Raw genomic sequence first — 5,827 nt, forward strand, 5'->3', positions numbered from 1 at the left:
TGTCACTTTATCCAGATCAGTAATTATCTCCCAATTACGTCAGATTCAGTGTTACTGACTCTAGGACCCCTGCCTCTACTGTCCTCTCTGTCTCTTTCTGCTCCCAAAGTCCCAGAACACTGCCAGAGGGAGAACCAAGCAGACCAACAAAAATTCATGCTGTCCAATTTCAACTTGGCCCTTGCAGCTGCTCAGCAACCCTTTTATTTGTCTCATATGTTCCCTGGCACTCTCCCCACAGAGGCTGTTTCAGACCTTCCTCTTTCTCCTCAAATTATAAACTCCAATCTCCCTCCTTCTACTTCCACAGATTTCATATTAGACACTTTCATCAGATTAACTGTCCCTTCTGCAGCAAATCAGTAATATCTTTCTCCCTTCCAGCCTTGTCCTCTAGCCATCCAGTTTCCTTCCCAGGACAGCAATCAATGTTCTTGATCTCTTGTTTATCCTTTCAGAGATATTTTATGACTCTACAAGCTAAAGTACAGAGAAGAGGGAACTTGCACTGGTCGTTAAAGGTAAGTAGAATTTGGATGGGTAGAGAGAAAGGAGATGCTATTCCAGCAGAGGAAACATCCAGGGCAAAGGCACAGAGGTGGAAATGAATAAGATATATTTAGAAAACAGGGTATAGCAAGAAGAGTAATCCCCTGAGAAATAATCCCAGCTGCTGCCTCAAGAGCTACCTCTCCTTTTCTAGTTCTGACTTCAGCCTGATCATTTCTTTCCTGACTGTCCTGCTCTACATACCAGCAGAGTAGAAATCTGACACTGAATGGCCCCTCACCCATCTTATCTTGCCTGGATCTCCGTTACTATTTATTGAACCATCTGTTTCATTCCTGCTAAAGAGGTCCTAGCTTCTTCCTGAGTCAGTCTCTAGGCCAGACACCCTCCATTTCTTTGGTCACGTAGACAATTTCCCCACACCGCTGAAAATAGGACAATGAATATAGAATATGCATTGTACAGATATTATTGATCTTACCAATATATACAATAGAGAACCTATACAACAGAGATGGAATTGGCAAAACCCAGACTATGAAATTCTACTGGAAAACAATCCAACTTCCTCAACAAAAAGTTGCAAGGAAAAAAGTGACATATAATATATATTCAATCACATGTGTGGATCTTATTTAGATACTGATTCAAACCAAAAAAGCTGTAAAATTCTTTTGACATTTATGAAACTATTGGAAATTTAAATGCTGACTTGATATTTAATGATAGTAAGGAAATACTGCTTATTTTATGTATGCTAATGGTACTACAATTATGATTTTTAAAAAATAATCCTTACCTTTTAAAGATACATAATGAAATATTTAGGTATGGGATGACATCATATCTGGAATTTGCTGCAAAATATTATGGGACAGAGGAAACAGATGAAACAAGAGTGCCCAAGAGTTGATACTAGTTGAAGCTGAGTGTTTAGTAAGGGATTCATTACAGTATTCAGTCTACTTTTATATATGTTTTACATTCTCCATTAAAATGCTTTTTAAAATGTTATTGAATTATCAAGCGTCTGATGAAAGTGTGTATATTAATCTGAAGGAGTGGAACAGGAGGAGCTGGAATATGAGAAGAGGAAGGTCTGGAACAGCCTCTGTGGGGAGAGTGCCAGGGAATGTATGAGACAAATAAAAGGGTTGCTGGGCAGCTGCAAGGGCCAAGTTGAAACTGGACAGCATGAATTTACACTGGCCTGCTTGGTTCTCCCTCTAGCAGTATTCTGGGACTTCGGGAGCAGACAGAGAGGGGACAGTGGAGGCAGGGGTCCCAGAATCAGTAACACTGAATCTGGTGTAACTGAGAGAGAATTACTGATCCAGATGAAGTGACAGGTAAAGTACCTAAGGGTCCCACTTAGGTTAGAGATGAGGTGATCAGAGGTGACAAGTTGTTTGGGACACTGGTCCCCAACCTTTTGGGCATGAGGGACTGGTTTCGTGGAAGACAATTTTTCCATGGACCAGGGGGTTTGGGGATGGTTTCAGGATTATTCAAACACATTACATTTATTGTGCACTTTATTTCTATTATTATTACATCAGCTCTACCTCAGATCATTAGACATTAGATCCCAGAGGTTGGGGATCCCTAGTTTAGGAGAGCATTATATCAATGTGAGATATTACTAACTAAGAGCCTTGCTGTTTCCCAGAGAGGCTTATCAAAGGGACTCTGTTAGGCTAGAGGGGTGTGATATCAAGCTCCTCTTCTAAGATTTTAATTGGATTTTAGATATTTGGATATTCTCAGATGGCTCTTGAACAATGACTGAGGTTTTAATCAGTAGCCATGTGACCTCAAGCAAGCTATGTCCTTCTCTGAGCTTTGGTTTCCTCATCTATAAAAACTGGGGATAATAATCCTCAGAGATCAGGTGTGAGGATTAAGTAAAATAATGTGGGTAGAAGCATCCTACACAGTGGCATTTTACTATATATGATGTTTACTCCCTCAGGAGGTGAGTACAATCATACATAATGCTGAAGTTGATGCAATTGTATGGTAAATATGTTATCACTTTATAGACTAGCAAAGTCTGACTGTCAAGGAAAATTCTATTTTCTGGGAATTCCCTGGTAGTCCATGCTTATGAGTCTAGGTTCAATCCTTGGTTGGAGAACTAAGATCCTACAAGTCATGAGGTACAGCTAAAAGAATCCTATTTTCTTACTGAAACATTAGAAAATTGGATATTGGAAATGTGTCCTTCTTCTCCAAGGGAAAAAAAAAAAAGAAACACCTCAACCTACCCAATAGGCCAAGGTGAAAGTTTTTGGTGAAAACAAAGAATAGTAGTGGCACTAATCATAGGTACTTACTATATGTCAGATACTGATCTAAATCTGCATTAGCTATTATTATTATAATACACAGATCTAGACCTCAAAGGGAAAATATGGTCTAGAGAGAAAAATGCATGAGTCATTTGCCTGTGGGTGGTATTTGAAGTCATGGGTGTAATTGAGAGTGTTTAGAAGAGAGTTATATATATCAATATATGAAGAGACCTAGATAGCATATTAAAAAGAAGAGACATCACTTTATGGGCAAAGATTCATATAGTCAAAGTCATGGCTTTTCCAGTAGTCTTATACAGATGTGGAGTTGGAACATAAAGAAGGCTGAGTGCCAAAGAATTGATTGCTTTCGAATTGTGGTGCTGGAGAAGACTCTTGAGAGTCCCTTGGGCTGCAAGGAGATCAAATCAGTCAATTCTAAAGGAAATATTCATTGAATATTCATGAATATTCATTGGAAGGACTGATGCTAAAGCTCTAAAACTTTAGCCACCTGATGCAAAGAGCCAACTCATTGGAAAAGATCCTGATGCTGGAAAAGATTCAAGGCAAAAGGAGAAAGGGGAAGCAGAAGTTGAAATGGTTAGATAGCATCACCGACTCAGTGGAGATGAATTTGAACAAACTCCGGGAGATAGCGGAGAATAGAGGAGCCTGGCGTGCTATAGTCCATGGGGTCACAAAGAGTTGGACACAACTTAGCAACTGAACAACAACAATGAAGAGACTGAGATTAGGACCAAGTCCTGAGGAACTTCATCACTGAATGGCCAGTAAGAAGAGGAGGAGCCTGTAAAAGAGACTGAAAGAAATGGCCAGAGAAGTAGGAAGACAACCAAGAGGAGTGATGGGTCATAGAAGCCAATGTATGAAATGTACTTCAAGGGAGAAACCATCATTTATGTCAAATTTTGCTTGAAGTTCAAGTAAGATGGGGACTAAAGTATCCATTGGATTTAGTGACTTGGTGGCCCGGTCAATGGTAACCTTATCACCCCAGACTGAGGGAGTTAGAAGACATATTGAAGTGTGTTGTGAATGGACTAGGAAGAAGGAAATGAAAAAAGAGTAGTTATTTTAAGAAGTTTGGTTACAAAGGAGAGAAAGGAATTAATAGTAGCTAGAGAGGAGTATGAAGTCAAGGGAAATTGTTTTTGTAAGACTGGGGAGACTTGCACATGTTTAAATGTCAACGAAAATATCCAAAGACAGAGAAAGGCTGAACAAACAGGGGAGAGAGAGGATAATTAATGATGTAAGGTTTCCAGAGAGGTGTGAGGGAATACGATACAATGCACAGTGGAAAGAAATGAGAACTATAAAAGGAGGCAGGGAGAGTATTTGTGCTATTATGAATAAATATGTAGATGTTGCCGGGAGCCAGTGTGAGGAATCCCGCCCGTGACAAGGTCATGAGGAAGGAAGCTGACATACGCAAGGCGTGCTCAGACTTCAGGGACCCCTCTGGAAATTCCTAAGCATGTACCCCAACAAAAATCTGCCGGCTTTTGTGCTCTGCTTTTCCACTCTTCTGACATTTTCTGGAAAAAGTCAATTCAGGGCTTTAGTCTTCTACATTTGAAAGAGTGTTTCAATCCAAAAAACCCCTCTGATGGCTTTCTAACCTGCCTGCAGGACTCGTACAGCTGCGCATGTGGTTGTTTGAGGCCTCCTGACCGCAGGAGGCACAGGAAGCTTAAAACATCCTAGGAATGTAGGGGCTTCCGAAGAGTCAAAATCTTTAGAATAGGACTGATTAAAAGTTTCATTTGTTGAGTCAATGCTTGCTGCCAAATTTTCATATCCTTTGTTTTTAGATATAGTTGGTATATAAAAAAAACAAGTAGTAGACCTGGTATTAGCAACATTAGACCTTTGAGTTAAGTACCTTCTTTGTTATAACCCACTGCGCCTTTGTTCTATAGAGATGCAACTTTAATGCTTTAAGGAGATGCAGATCAAAGAAAAACACTTCAGGGGAAACAAAATTAACATTCATTAAGGAAGAGAGCCAAAAAGTGTTAACAAGCCTCTTGGCCAGAAGATAATGTAAATCACCTGAGACCTTTTGTATACAAAATGATGTATAGAAAGAGTCTGGGCTGCGACATAATTTTGTGTTGCCCATTGATCTCCATGTTTTATCAAAAGTATAAAAGGCCTTTTGAACAATAAAGGACGGGACCAGGTTCTCAGACCAGTTTCTCGGACCAGCTTCTCGGACCAGTTTCTTGAACTAGTCTCTCGGCCTGGTTTCTGGGGAATCTGGCTCCCCCCGTGTCTCTCTCTCTCTCTCTCATTTTCTCTCCCTTTCCCTCTCTCTGCTCTTTACTTTAATTTCAGGCTGAATTTCCATCTGGGGCGCGGAGGCTCGCCAGGTCTACTTACTTGCCGTGGTTATTAAGATCCGCGCGAAAGGGAGCTTAAGGCGAGGCACCCTTAGATATTCAAGCGGGCACCGGTGGCCCAACGAAGATGGTGCAAATTCCTTGTCTGGAATTTTATTGGTCTTCCGCGTAAACCAAGCTATTCAGCCCTCTTTCTCCACTTAATCTTCCTACTGCACTACAGTTTCTTAATCTAATCTTATATTAATAAATAAACAAGTCTTTCCACGCCAACGCCGTCCACCCTTCGAATTCCCTGGATCCACCGGGGCTGGACCCCGGCAAGATGTGATGGTGGGAAGTAGATGATTAAATGAAATAATACATGCAAAGCACTTAGTATAATGGTTGGCAGGTTAGTTTGTATCAGAAATGGTAGCTATGATTGTTGTTGTAGTGGTGGTTAATAATGTTATACACCTGCTTGAAACTCATATTTTGGGTTTGGGGCTATGTAAAAGGATCTAGTATACTACTTTATTAATGCTGCAAATTTTAAGCTTTATATATCAAGTTTATATACAAGGGTTACTTGAAATTTTTGATTCCTCACCTCCATCCTCTCCAGGAATTCTGAGTAGTTGCTGGTCCCCTGATTTTGATAAGATAGAAAAA

The sequence above is a fragment of the Capricornis sumatraensis genome, chromosome X (assembly GCF_032405125.1).
Source record: "Capricornis sumatraensis isolate serow.1 chromosome X, serow.2, whole genome shotgun sequence".
In the NCBI taxonomy this organism is placed as follows: Eukaryota; Metazoa; Chordata; class Mammalia; order Artiodactyla; family Bovidae; genus Capricornis; species Capricornis sumatraensis.